Source organism: Lactuca serriola, chromosome 8, assembly GCF_051521515.1.
Source record: "Lactuca serriola cultivar US96UC23 chromosome 8, Lser_US96UC23_V15, whole genome shotgun sequence".
NCBI lineage: Eukaryota > Viridiplantae > Streptophyta > Magnoliopsida > Asterales > Asteraceae > Lactuca > Lactuca serriola.
The window spans coordinates 276,696,291-276,712,498 of NC_136415.1; the positions used below are offsets into that span (position 1 = coordinate 276,696,291).

Here is a 16,208-nt window from a genome sequence, read left to right on the forward strand (position 1 = left end):
TTACGTAAATACTTTAATGTGAAAGTGTATATACGATTTTCAGAATTTCTAAACCTTTTATTACCCTAAATTTCTAACAAAATCCACAAATCTAAAAATCAATATTGAGTTTGTTTTTTTTAAAGAGAAATGATTCGTACACAACAATTTTTTGTCATACACAAAAATTCATGCATTATATAGTTATACAATACAACATTTTAAAGCACTAATTGTTGTGTATGAAAAAAAAATTATTATATACGAATCAACTCATTTTTTTTTTAAAAATCCGGCAAAGATTAGGGGTGAGAAAATGAAGAAGAAAGGTATGGATTGGTGGGCCCCCTTAATTTTACTTTTTATAAGCAAAACTAAAAAAAAATAATCCATGGTATTTTCACCATATTTTTGGTAAATAAAAATCAAAGTATGTTGATTTGATAATTATTTATCTAATTGCCACCTTTTGGCAAGAAAAAAACTAATCATTTATGTGTTTGTGCCAACATAAGTCGGATTATGTCAACCAAATGAAGTTTTTTTGTCCATATATATATATATATATATATATATATATATATATATATATATATATATATATATATATATATATATATATATATATATATATATATATGTATGGAGTTGTTCAAATGAGAACCAAAAAATGTTAAAAATCGTAAGAACCTCTAACTTTAGATGTTTATAAAGGGTTTAGGGTAACCCTAAACCCTAAACCCTTTATAAACACCCTAAACCCTGAACCGTAAACCCTTTATAAAAATCTAAAATTAGAGGTTCTTAACCTTTTTTGGTTCTTATATGAACATTTACCTCTCTCTCTCTCTCTCTCTCTCTCTATATATATATATATATATATATATATATATATATATATATATATATATATATATATTAAATAGCGAATATATAAAATATGATTTATGCAAAATTGAAAACTATATTTTTAAAATTAATAATTCAAGTTTTTTAAAATAAAACAATTTACAATGATCATCAAAATTAGCATTAGGTAAGATTTTACATATTTGATATTTGAACCATTTGACTTGTTTATGAGCTAAATTTGTTTAGCTTATTGACAAATTGTGGGATTACTAATATATATTTACTTTCACGATAAATATTGTGAATGTATTTTATTTTCCTTCTAAGAATTGTTTTATAAAAGTCTTTATATTTTAAGTTTATTAATGATTAAAGTATTGTTTTATTTTTTAATAGAAAAGAACAAAATACCGGTCATTGTTTACATAAAATGATAAGAAATCGAAAATCATTTATACAGTTGGAGTTTTAGATAGTAATTTTGTATTTTTTATCCTGTAATTATCAGAAAAGTCTTTATATTTTTAGCTCACTAATAATAAAACCATGATTTTTTTGAACAGAAAAGATAATGAATTTCATCATACTACAATTTTACTATGACAAAAGAAATACATATCATTAAGATTGCAGTAAGGTTACACATTCAATAAACACATAAAATATAGTAACATTACAATAAGATAATAATTTATATCAATAAAATGTAGGTGACTATAGTAATTAGTAAGACAATAGGAATATTGTAATGTCTCGTTTTCATAACAAAAAATTTCCGTTTTTATTAAGGTAAAACTTCACCATTACGAAATCCATGTTAAGAAAACCATTTGCTCCAATTTACATTTGTTGAAAATCAGAGTAATATAATAAACACAAAATCTTCATTATTATTGATGAATGTGTACAGTCACGCCTTCGCATTTAACCAATGCTTCTTGAAAAATAACAACTAGGGAAGCACGAAGCTTAATGACTTTCCCCTAAAATACCGCAGACAAACAGAACATATACAAACATACATACTGGTTCCACAATCATTAGATTGGATTACCCTAGGTATGTTAGCATGTCGCCTTAACCCAACCGCTCTTCCCAAATCTCCGTGCCTACGACTTACAACTGACCCGCACCTGGTATCATGGGCTACAACACATAACATGTAACGACCCAAATTTTCCAAAGAATTTTTTTGTTTTTAATTAGTCAATCATAATTCGTAAAACATGAAGATCTAAATAATTGTTTTCAAATCCACCATCATTACACATTATTTTTAAAACATCGGAGTGTCTCCAAATCATAACGGAAAAGAGAGATAGAGTGCACGCCGCATCATCACGCCTTGCCTTTGCCCTTGGGCTCCGATGTACCTGAAACAAATCCACAAACGGTAAGCTAAAAGCTTAGTGAGTCACCCAGAGCATACCACACACAAAGTCCACATGTCATATTAGCTATAAAAGCTATCTCTACCACATAACACATATCGATTAGCTATAGTAGCTACCTCTACCACATATCACACATTATTTAGCTATGAAGCTATCTCTACCGTTAGCCACAAGGGCTATCTCTACCGTTAGCCAGAAGGGCTATCTCTACCGTTAGCCATAAGGCGATCTCTACCATCATCCATAAGGCTATGTCTACCATTATCCATAAGGCTATCTCTACAATTAGCCATAAAGCTATCGTTACCATTAGCCACAAAGGCTATCTCTACCAAATATCATGCACACATACATATCACACCTCTACATAGCAAGTAAACCAACTATCATAAAATGGGCCAGCCTTGGTGCCTTAGACCCATTGGTATGGTGAGAAAACTCACATCTCAAAGGCTGAACTGGCAAACTGAAGCCAGATATATCCCACGCTGCTCCTCCCAAACTGCCTATAATCAATGAGTAAATAACTCAGCATAATCCCATAAATGCCCCTAGGGTCAACCCTGGTCAAAGTCAAGGTTAACAATCCATATTGACCTTGACTCATCGAGTACAATCAGCTACTCGTCGGGTTCCCTGCTTAACTCATCGACTCGCCGAGTCACTCGAGAGACTCGTCGAGTTCCTTGATGTTCACTGTCGTAAACTTCCAACCGAACACCCTTGACTATGAACCCTTGGCCGTGAACCCTAGACCGTGAACCCTTGGCCGTGAAGGAGAAAACCCTCTTGACTCACCGAGTCACCAGAACGACTCGATAAGTTCTCACGTATTCGGTCCTTTCCAGTGGGATTTAAGGTCTCAAACTTCAGATCCATAATCTCCTAGTGAAGATGTCACGTAAAGTTGCAAACTTTACCTGCATGCATGGCCTCACATGGCCATAACACCAAAACTAACCTTCAATCAAGGTTTTCATTCATAGAGAGGGGATAAGCTTATAAAAAGATGTGACTTTATGATATTTGGGACCTAAGAAGGTTTAGATCTGAAACCATATCCTTGTGATAGGTCCAGATCCAAGCCTGATTCCATCTCTTCAAGGTTGGCCATAACTTCCAAAAAGAAATCAAGGCTTTAGGTAGTAGATTAATACCTCAGAAAGATGCCTAACACAAAATAGATGCTTGATCTAATACTTCTCCCTAGATACTTCCTCTTAAAACTTGGAATCCTCCCCAAAATGTTAAAGATAAGCTCCCAACTGTTCTTACTTCACACACTAAAGGGTTTGCGGCCGTGAACATTCTTCTATGGTGTTAAGGGAGGCTACTGGGGCAGATAATGACGTTTATATAGGGGGCAAACCCCAAAATTAGGGTTTTCTCTAAACAGCTCTGACTCGTCGAGTCGGGCCTTCCGACTCGCCGAGTCAGTTCCTACCCGCATCCAAGATGTCACGACCCTACTCGACGAGTTGGACTCCCAACTTGCCAAGTCCATGCATAAAATTTCCTCTAAATGGTAAACTCCAGCCAATCCTCGACATAGATATTACAAGTATTCCCCACTTGAACTAGACTTCGTCCTCGAAGTCTGCTGAAACGAACAATTCCGGATAGTGACCTGACATTTCCTCCTCCGAATCCCAAGTCTATTCGGAACCCATTCGATGCTGCCATTGCACCTTTACCAACCTTACTTCCTTGTTCTGAAGGACCTTGGTCTTCCTATCCAAAATCGCAACAGGATTCTCAATGTAATTTACCGTCTCATCCACTTGAATGTCATCCAACGAGACAACCGCAGCCTCGTCAGTGACACACTTTCGAAGCTGCGACACATGGAATGTGTTGTGAATCTGACTAAGCTCTGCTGGCAAATTCAAGCGGTAGGATACCTTACCTACCCGGTCTACAATCCGAAACGGTCTTATATATCGGGGCCCTAGCTTGCCCCTCTTTCGAAACCTGATGATCCCCTTCCAGGGTGACACCTTCAATAGTACAAAATCCCCCACCTGAAATTCCAGGTCTGAACGCCGTCGGTCGGCATAACTTTTATGACGAATCTACGCAATTCGCAGTCGGCCGCGCACTTGCTGAATCAGTCCGGTAGTCTTGAGCACTACCTCAGTGCTCCCCATGACCCGGTGTCCAACCTTATCCCAACAAACCGGGGCCCTGCACCTTCGACCATATAACATTTCGAATGGGGCTCACTCAATACTGGCATGATAACTGTTTTTGTACGAAAACACTGCCAGTGGAAGATACGTATTCCAACTCCCTCCAAAATCCAGCACACATGCTCGTAGAATATCCTCCAGTGCATGAATCGTCCTCTCGCTCTGACCGTCGGTCTGGGGGTGATACGCCGTGGTGAAGTGTAGCTGAGTGCCCATCTCCTCGTGGAATTTCTTCCAAAACCTAGATGTAAACCGAACATCACGTTCAGAAACTACCGACACAGGCACCCCGTGACTAGCCACCACCTCATGCACATAAATATCTGCCAACGTCTCTACGGATATACTTTTAGAAATCGGAATGAAATGGGCACTCTTCTTCAGCCTATCCACAATCACTCATATGACATCCACACCTATCGGCGTCCTTGGCAGCTTCGTTATGAAGTCCATCGTGATCTCCTCCCACTTCCACATGGGAATGGGTAGCGAATAGACCTTACCATGAGGCCGCTGATGCTCGGACTTGACCTTCCTGCAGGTCAAGCACCGGTCTACAAACCAAGCAATTTCCCGCTTCATGCAGGGCCACCAATAACTCAGCCTCAAGTCCCTATACATTTTCGTAGCTCCTGGATGTATAGAGAACCTGGACTTATGCGCTTCCTCCAATATCTTATGTCTCACTCCCCTAGTCGCTGGTACCCACACCTGACCACACTGCGTTAAAAGACCTCGGCTATCCTTAATAAACAAAGGATACTATCCTCGGATCCTCTCTACCTTCCAATTCTCTTTCTTCACTCCCTCAACCTTTGCCTCCTTGATCATCTCCAACAATGGAGAGATCACTGTCATCCTCAAACACACATTCCCAATCGAAGAACCTTCCGTCTTACGGCTCAAAGTGTCGGCCACTACGTTGGCCTTCCCTGGGTGGTATAGAATCTCGCAATCATAGTCGTTTAGCACGTCCAACCACCTTCTCTATCGCATGTTGAGGTTCTGTTGGTCCATTAAATACTTCAGACTCTTGTGGTTGGTGTAAATGGTACACCGCACTCCATACAAGTAATGCCTCCAAATCTTGAGTGCAAACACCACTGCCCCAATTCCAGATCGTGAGTGGGGTAATTCGCCTCATGCGGCTTCAAATGTCGCGAGGCGTATGCTATCATGTGCCCCTTCTGCATTAGTACCACACCTAACCCTGAAATCTATGCGTCACAGTACACCACCAGATCATCTAATCCCTCCAGTAGTACAAGAATCGGAGCCTCACACAATCTCCGCCTCAAGGTCTTGAAGGCCAACTGTTGATCCATACCCCACCGAAACGTCACATTCTTCTTGGTCAGATGGGACAATGGCACTGCAATCTTGGAGAAATCCTGGATAAATCTTCGGTAATAACCTGCTAAAACCAAGAAGCTACGAATCTCTGATGCATTGTTCGGTACTTCCCACCGCATCACAGCCTCAACCTTGGCTGGATCAACAAAAATACCATCCTGATTGATGATATGCCCCGAAAATTGTATCTCTCGCAGCCAGAAATCACACTTGGAGAACTTGGCGTACAACTTTTCTGCCCTTAGGGTCACCAACACCTCCCTTAAGTGCTGCTCGTGCTGTTCCTTGGTCTTAAAATAGATCAGGATATCATCAATAAAAACGATCACTGGCCGATCCAGCATCGGTCTGCACACCTTGTTCATGAGATCCATGAATGTTTCTGGGGCATTGGTCAACCCAAACGGTATCACCACAAACTCATAGTGCCCATACTGAGTCCTAAAAGCCGTCTTCGATGTGTCCTCGCCTCTAATCCTCATCTCATGATACCCTGACCGAAGATCAATCTTGGAAAACCAAGACGCACCCTGCAGTTGATCGAACAAGTCATCGATCCTCGGCAACAGATAAAGTTTCTTCACCGTTAGCTTGTTTAGTTCCCTATAATCGATACACATCCTGTGGGATCCATCCTTCTTTTTCACGAAAAGGATCGGTGCTCCCAACGGGGAACTGCTCGGACGAATGAACCCTCGGTCTAACAGCACCAGAAGCTGTGTAGATAACTCCTGCATCTCGGGTGGTGCCATCCGATATGGTGCCTTTGCTATCGGAGTGGAAACTGGCACCAAATCGATGCGAAACTCCACCTGCCTCTCCGGAGGCACTCCTGGTAACTCTTCGGGGGAAAACATCCCGAAAGTCCTAAACAACCAGCACACTGCCTACATCCGTTGGGGTCTCAACCCTCGTATCTGAGATATAAGCCAAAAATCCCATACATCCTTGCTGTAGAAACCTCCTAGCTCTCACAGCCGAACAGAGGGTCGGACCCTACGATACCCTATCTCCATGTATCATTAGTTCTCCTCCACTTGGGGTTCGAACCCTCACCAACTGATGTTTACAGTCGAACATGGCCCCGTTGGCCCCCAACCAATCCATTCTGATAATCACTTTCACCCCTCGCAATGGTATCGGGACTAGGTCGACACGAAATCTCTCACCAAGCACATTCAAGACATTGTCCCGATACACCCTCGCAGCACTAACGGTGCGGTCATCTGCAATCTCCACCTCGAGCGGGGAATCCAAAGTTCCTTGCGCGTCCCGGAACTTCTTGCTAAGCGCAAGAGATACGAACAATCGGGTTCGGGTAGCACCCGAATCAAACAAGACATGAGCAGACATACCATTGACCAAAAAGGTCCCTATACAAGTATATAATACACATAAGCCAAACAAATACATAAATCAGAGAAGAATAAATACGTACCAGCCACAACGTTTGGCGCTGCCCGTGCCTCCTCGGTAGTCAGCTGAAATCCACGGCTCTTCACTGTTGGAGCATCCGCATTGGTATGGCGGCCATTGGTAATCCTCAACGTGGAAGACGTAGGCGCCGCCACCACTACTCCCCCTTCCTATAACCTCGGGCAGTTGACCCGCTTATGGCCGATCTGGTAACAGTGAAAACAAATCAAGTTCTTCGCAGGGCAATCCCTGCTCAAGTGGCCTTGCTGGCCGCATGCATAAAATCCTGTACCAGAGATACGATACGCTCCATTGTGCACCCTACTACATTTTGCACACCGGCCCCGACCCTGTTGGCCCTTGCTAGAAGTGTCTTAGGTCTTAGGCTTCTTAGCCTGACCCACCGCTGTCTGTGCCTGCTCCGTCTTCCGCTTAGTGTGGAAGTCCAACTCCATTTCCCGTTCTCGGGCCTTCTATACCATCTCATTAAGGGTTTTGCACCCCTGTAAGGCTCACAAACTCCCGGATATCATCCCTCAGCATGGAATGATATCTCGTCCTCCGCATATCCTCATCGGTAGCATACTGCGGAATCAACAAAGATCGTTCCTGAAACTTGGCGGTGATCTCCGCCACAGTCTCGGTAGTTTGTTGAAGGTCATGAAACTCCCTCACAAGTCGTTGGACCTCAATAGCTGGTGCAAACTCCAAGTCGAACCGCCGAACAAACTCGGCCCAGGTCATCTCAGCCACACCGACTGCTCTCATCTTAATCGTAACCTTGCCCCACCAATCCCGGGCCCTTCCTCTCAGCATACAAGAAGCAAATCCCACCTTTGTCGCATCCGGGCAAGAACTCGTGCGCTAGGCGTTCTTGATATCCGCCACCCAGCATCGGCTAACAATGGGATCCCTGGCCCCGAAAAAATATGGCGCCCCACATGCCATGATATCAAACATGCCCTCCTTGGCCGTCCCAAAAATGACTGGGGTAGCATCTAGGATGCCCCTGGTAACCTCAGCTGCGATAAGCTCGCTCAGCCTCTCATCCATCACATCGGTAGTGTCACCTGACCCTGCCCCAGATCTAGACCCCGATCCTGACCCCCCTACTCCAAATCGTGTTATCACCATGCTGAGCTATAATGTAATAAATCATAACGATCATAATTTCCATACAAGGGATCTTCCCACCCTGGTCCTCCTTAAAGTTGTCAGATCTAACATTGGTTTGGGTATAGGTCCTGTGCTTCCAGTAGTACGAGCCCAATACTACCTTCCACACCCACCTGTACCTATCCCCACTGCTCTACCTGATAACTCCAATTCGTCCCACAACCAAACCATATCCCATAACTACCGCGCACATCAATCTCAGCCTGTCCTAAGATTTACTCTACTCATATCAATCAAACCAATCATAACAGGTTGCTTTCATGCGTGCAAATTGTACACAGAAAAGGATCAAATAGACTTTCGAATACAAGATTCTACCTTAGGACCACAACCACACAAGGAACAGGAAATAAGGCCAAATCAATCATTTTGAGGGTATAAGCTCCTAACCGTATACAATTTTAAAACATACACATAGCAAGTTGCATACGATCATCAAAGCTCAAATATCAGTATAACACGACTAGCACACTGGGAAACTACTTACTTGGCTCGGCTAATCACACGCGTTGCACTCTCATCTTTTCCTTTCTGTCAAAAGCTCTTTGTGTCATTTTTTTTAAAACAACTTTACCATATCCTTAGTTTGAGTGCTGACACACCTGAGAGTATGCCCAAATCCCTCAAACCAAGGCTCTGATACCAACTTGTAGCGACCCAAATTTTCCAAAGAAATTTTTTGTTTTTAATTAGTCAATCATAATTCGTAAAACATGAAGATCTAAATAATTGTTTTCAAATCCACCATCATTACACATTATTTTTAAAACAGCAGAGTGTTCCAAATCATAACGGAAAAGAGAGATAAAGTGCACGCCGCATCATCACGCCTTGTCTTTGCCCTTGGGCTCCAATGTACCTGAAACAAATCCACAAACGGTAAGCTGAAAGCTTAGTGAGTCACCCAGAGCATACCCCACACAAAGTCCACATTTCATATTAGCTATAAAAGCTATCTCTACCACATAACACATATCGATTAGCTATAGTAGCTACCTCTACCACATATCACACATTATTTAGCTATGAAGCTATCTCTACCATTAGCCACAAGGGCTATCTCTACCGTTAGCCACAAGGGCTATCTCTACCGTTAGCCATAAGGCTATCTCTACCATCATCCATAAGGCTATGTCTACCATTAGCCATAAGGCTATCTCTATAATTATCCATAAAAGCTATCTTTACCATTAGCCACAAAGGCTATCTCTACCAAATATCATGCACACATACATATCACACCTCTACATAGCAAGTAACCAACTATCATAAAATGGGCCAGCCTTGGTGCCTTGGACCCATTGGTATGGTGAGAAAACTCACATCTCAAAGGCTAAATTGGCAAACTGAAGCCAGATATATCCTACGCTGCTCCTCCCAAACTGCCTATAATCAATGAGTAAATAACTCAGCATAATCCCATAAATGCCCCTAGGTTCAACCCTGGTCAAAGTCAAGGTTAACAGTCCATATTGACCTTGACTCATCAAGTACAATCAGCCACTCGTCGGGTTCCCTGCTTAACTCATCGACTCACCGAGTCACTCGAGAGACTCGTCGAGTTCCTTGATTTTCACTGTCGTAAACTTCCAACCGAACACCCTTGACCGTGAACCCTTGGCCGTGAAGGAGAAAACCCTCTTGACTCACCGAGTCACCAGAACGACTCGACAAGTTCTCACGTATTCAGTCCTTTTCAGTGGGATTTAAGGTCTCAAACTTCAGATCCACAATCTCCTAGTGAAGATGTCACGTAAAGTTGCAAACTTTACGTGCATGCATGGCCTCACATGGCCATAACACCAAAACTAACCTTCAATCAAGGTTTTCATTCATGGAGAGGGGATAAGCTTATAAAAAGATGTGACTTTATGATATTTGGGACCTAAGAAGGTTCAGATCTGAAACCATATCCTTGTGATAGGTCCAGATCCAATCCTGATTCCATCTCTTCAAGGTTGGCCATAACTTCCAAAAAGAAATCAAGGCTTAAGGTAGTAGATTAATACCTCAGACAGATGCCTAACACAAAATAGATGCTTGATCTAATAGTTCTCCCTTGATACTTCCTCTTCAAACTTGGAATCCTCCCCAAAATGTCACAGATAAGCTCCCAATTGTTCTTACTTCACAAACTAGAGGGTCTACGGCCGTGAACGTTCTTCTATGGTGTTAATAGAGGCTAATAGGGCGGATAATAACGTTTATATAAGGGGCAAACCCTAAAATTAGGGTTTTCTCTAAACAAATCTAACTCGCCAAGTCGAGCCTTCCGACTCGCCTAGGTAGTTTCGGCCCGCGTCCAAGATGTCACGACCCTACTCGACAAGTTGGACTCCCTACTCGCCGAGTCCATACATAAAATTTCCCCAAAATGGTAAACTCTAGCCAATCCTCGACATAGATGTTACACAGCAGGACCGCCTCAACGTCATCCCCACCACCATATGTTGACATGTAAGAAATCAAGGATCAAGTAGGCATAGAATACGAGCAATTATCAGTCATACAACTAACCGCTACCTACTAGACCCCTCACAGCATACTGCTCCGCTACCACCTAATCTACATCGAATGCATGGTCCTAAGTAACCATAGGTGAGATAGCCACCCGAACATATGATCATACTTTAGAGCCACAACTAAACAAGGAACAACAAGAAATCATAGATAAAGAGTTCTCAGGCTATCCTACGTGACTACCTACAACCCCTAGGTCACTCCAGTAGACGATAACCATCCTACTGGTACTCTAACCAGCATACCACTATTGTTTCATCCTAACACACAGGGATATATATATATATATATATATATATATATATATATATATTAGATCACTACAGCACAACAACATCATATACACAAGGATACATAACCAACTCTCCAAGGAATGCATGGCCATATGTACCTAGAGGTGAGATAGACACTGGGACAGATGATCCTACTCTAGAGCCACAGCCAAACAAGGAACAAACAAGAAAGCCTAAATTAAGAGTCATTGATCTATCATGCGTGACTACATACATTCCCTAGGGCATCCCTCTACTAAATGATAACCAAAACTATGTTGGATTAGGTGTCTAAGCCCATAACTATTATTGGTATGTACTTGACCCGAGAGTAGCATGGTCCATTTGGGTTGCATGACATCAAAACAATTTGGATAGACTTTTGTTTAATGAGGATATTCATGATTTATTAATATATTATAAGTTCTAATATATTAATATGAAATCATATTATTTAATTAGTATTGATCAAGAACTAGTTTGGAATTAATTTTGTGATCAAAAGAGACTAATTAAATAAATAGGAATTGATTTGGTAAATCATTCATTCTTATAAAGTGGGCTTATGATCCATAGTTCCTCATGTTGGGCTAAACCCATATGGTGACCCATGGATACTCCATGGAGGTTAAAACCCATGGAGCATGAGGAATATGGAAAGTCATGAGTTATATGGTGTAACCCTAATGTGCACACTATATAAGAAGCCTTATAGCTCATGAAATTGGAACTAAGGAGTGACTAGTGATGGGCACATGAGGGGTAGCCGAATTTTGAGTGTATATAATCTACTCTTAAGTTATTCCAATTGTTGGTGGTGTTGTGTGAACCATTTAAGGTGCAACACTTGGGGAACTAAGCTCTTAAAGCTCCAAGGCTTCCAACAACAAGAAAAGGTATGTTATCCAACTTGTTTTATTACCCAGGTATTAAGCGTTTGTATGCTCGTTAGAGTAATACCTTGGAAAGTTTAAGTTTGCATGTATAATAGAGAAAACATACATCCAATGTATTTAGGGTTGCATGTACACCTTAGAAGTGTTAGAATGCTCAAAACCCAACAGTGGTATTAGAGCCTATGCTTGTTTTCAATCATACTTGATGCTAATTGCTTGGAAATGCTGTAAAAATCGATTTTCTGCTGTTATGGACACTGGACTCGTAGAGTCCACTGATGGACTCGTCGAGTCCACTGATGGACTCACCGAGTCCATGCACAAACTCATCCAACTCGCCGAGTTTGTTCTTGCTCTCGACGAGTTGGAGCCTCTAAGTGCATATTTTCGATGTTTTTGGCTGGAATTGGACTAGGATCATTACCCTAAGCTGTTTTAGAACTTATAAACTTGTTTTTGATGTGGTAATAATCATGCTTATCCAATTTATAAGATAATTGTCAAAGTTTCATATTTTGTGTTAGTTTATATGGTTAGGCTAATTATATGAAATTTGTTTGATATGAATTGTCTTGTTCTTATGAGTTTAATTTAGATCATAGACAAATTGTTTGTTTTTCTTGTTGGAATTTTTTGATCTAAATGATTTTGATGAATTTCGTAACTTGTCCTCAAGCTATGGAAAATGAAAAGTTTTTTCTTTAAAAGAGTCATTAAGCTCATAGGTTATAGAAACTCAAAGAGTCTTTTCCCATAAATGGTTTTATGAACTCCATAACTTGTCCTCAAGTTATGGAATGTCAAAAGTCTTTTCTTAAAACCTATATTAAACTCATAAGTTATGGATTCCAAAAGGTTTTTGAATTGCTCAAAACTTGCCCTCAAGTTTTGGAATTTGTAAAGTTTCATTTTTGAGTACTTTAATTCCAAACCCTAGAATTTTAAAAGTTTAAAAATTCAACCCTTATACTATTATAATATTATAGGTTTAATATTTATATATTTGTATAAGAGTAAAGTCAGTCTTACCGTTAGTAGACCTCATTCATGAAGCCGGTCTATAAGGGGGGTATAATGTTACTGCCTATAAAATGACAGTTTAATGGGTGTCCACTCTAACCCACCGCTTCCTTGACTGGTGGAGGGTCATTAGCTGAATGGGTAGGATAGGACTCTAATTCTCCCTTCATTAAAAGCATAATAATAAATACTAAGTAAACAAACACTTATAAATTCCCAATCTTAGTTACTTAGGAAAATGTGAATATGGTGCTAACCTACGAAATTGCAATTTGCACCTTGTTAAGTTGTTAGTGGAGCATGTGTGGTTAATCGGTACACTAATTGGGAATGATAGTGCATGGAAAATGGTAGCTTAATGTTAATCATAGATCAATGGAGCGTGTGTGGCTAACCGGCACATTGATTAGGTGGTTGTAACATTGGGTGTACCAAGCTAATTTGCATGGTTATTCACACCTTGTTTGTGATCCTCAGCATCCCTAATATGTGCATAATTAGTTAGTTATTTAGCATACATTTTTATTCATTTTTAACTAATTATGTGAATAATATGGAGAAAAGGTACTTAATATTGTTTAAATTTTGTTTTCAGTCCAAAAGACATGCTTGGGAGTGAAAGGGAACAAGGGAAAGCAATTGAAGACCAAAGAGTGAAGATTGAGGGACAAAAGCTCATCTACTCGGCGACTACACGAGTCTACTCGGCGAGTCCAACTGAATATTCCAGAAGATAGCCACGACTCCTGATTTAAGACGGATAACAACGAGTCTACTCGGCGAGTTGGGTCTACTACTCGCCGAGTACACCCTATTTTGAGATATCTATAAAAACCGAGCCTTTATCCGATGGGACTACTTTCTGGCAATTTTTGAAGATCCTTATACGATTGAGAACCCTGGAAGACGCTGGGGAATTCTAATCTTCAACCTTTTGAAGAATTGAAGCAACTAGGTTAATCATTCCACTTAGCTTTAGGATTTGAGTATGTCTAATCTAGTTAAACTTGTTTTTATGTTTGTTTTTACTGCAACTATGAGCTAAATACGTTTTTGTTTCTGTTTGGGGAATACCAAGGAACTCCTATAGTTTAATTCTTAGCTTTTGATTAATTGTTTATTGGTGATCTATTAAATTAAGTTTGTTAAAGAACCTTATGCATTAATCACAATTATTTTCTGTTAATTGGAAGACAATTAAGCTGCATGAACATCTCTTAGTTGTTAACCTCATATGTCTATGTGAATACTAAATCATATGCTTAGGACTAATGATTATGAAACTAAGATTAATAATACAATAGTTAGATTGATGTGTGAGCTTGTTTGAGAAACCATCAAACAAGAGGTTAATTAAACCACTAAATTGATTAACCACTACAAATCTTATTTAATCCAAATTGTTAATCTAGGGAATTAATTAGTTTAAACACTTGATCATTGCTTGAATTAATTGATTGTCTAAGGGTTAGGAGTAATGAACATGAACCTAACTACTATAATTGGTAGCCAATAACAATTAATCTATCATAAATACAAAATAACCATAGGAGTGAATTGGTTGAACCTAAATAGAAACATCTTTATCAAATTTGGTGAATTAGTTGTTTTCTTTAGTTGATTAGTTAATTAGGTGTGCTTAAGTTTCTAGTCTTGCAAAACTAGAAGAAAAACCTTTTACTTTCATTAATTGTTTTAGTTAAAATTAGTGATTAGTTTAATTTTCCGTTCCCTGAGTACGATACCTTACTTACTAAACTATACCACTAAAAGACAGGTTCACTGCCTTTGTGTGCTAAATTTATTAATAAAAAGTAGGGATAAAACAAGTGCATTTTACACACATCAAGTTTTTGGCGCCGTTGTCGGGGAACGGTTCTAAATAATTAATCTAATTCCTAATTTTTTCGATCCTTTGTGTGAGTTTACTTGCATAGAGTTAATTTATTACAATTTAGTAGTTAGTAATTAGGTTTTAGCATCTGTTTTAGTTTTAATATTAAGTTTTTAATTTTTTCAAAATTTCACTTATACTCGCCGAGTGCAGTCGCACCTACTCGGCGAGTACAAGCGTATTTAGCAGTTTAATTTTCGTTTTTTTTAGTACATTTTTTTGTTCTTTTTACGTTTTTATCTTGTTTATTTCAGGACTTTCATGATCACAGGATCAAACACCCCGCTGGTACCCCCGTTTGAAGATCCCGAATCCACATTGAAAAGGAACAAAGGAAAGGACGTGGAGAGCTCAAGTACACCAAAGAAATCACCTTTGTCCAATTTGAAGACTGTTTTTGGGAAAAAGAAGAGCAACAAATCAGGAGCATCCAACGCTTCTTTAGTAATCGACGAACCGGCTAAGGAAGATATTGAGTACGAGACCGAGGAAGAAGAGGAACCTACATACGAGCACAAAACCGATTCCGAGGAAGAGTTAGCTATCAAAATGGCTAACATTGATGAAATCCCCATGGGAGAATGGAAGAAGAGGATGCGCGACGACACCGGACTGGGACTTGTGCAACTCGCAATTCCCGCGACTGCTACCTTCGGGCTAAAGGGTCATATCCTAGCCTTACTTAAAGAAATACCTTTTTATGGAAAAGACCATGAAGATGCCTACAAGCATTTGGACGAAGTCAATGATGTAGCTGATTACTTCAATGTTCCAAATGTGCCCCACGAGACTCAGCTACTTCGTATGCTTCCGGTGACATTCAAAGGAGCTGCAAAAGACTGGCTCAAGTCACTTCCCCCCGGATCAGTCACCACTTAGGCCAAGATGAAAGAAGAATTCATTGATCACTTTTGCCCACCTTCCAAGATAGCCAAGTTGAAGAAGGCCATTGCTAACTTTGAGCAGCAAGCTGGAGAGTCGCTATATGAAGCATGGGAGAGGTACAAAAGCTTACTAAGAAACTGCCCACACCATGACCTAAACAGCCAGCAAGAAGTATCCATCTTCTATGATGGAGTCAATGTCACAACCAGACAGTTACTAGACTCGCAAGGCCCGCTCACGAAGAAGCCGCCCCCGATGATCAAAGAATTGATTGAAGAATTCTCTAAACACTCTAGAGAATACCACAACCCTAGACATGATGTCACTAGGGGAGCCGCTTATGCAGCTACTAAAGACTTATC

General features: G+C 40.2%; 1 non-coding gene across 1 annotated transcript; it reads right to left on the reverse strand.

The window, feature by feature from the left end:
- Positions 1–15,894: 15,894 nt before the first annotated feature.
- LOC145071564 (small nucleolar RNA R71) lies at positions 15,895–16,001 on the reverse strand. The gene has a single exon (XR_013690571.1). It is a non-coding gene; the product is annotated as a small nucleolar RNA R71 (small nucleolar RNA).
- Between the last annotated feature and the right edge of the window lie 207 nt (positions 16,002–16,208).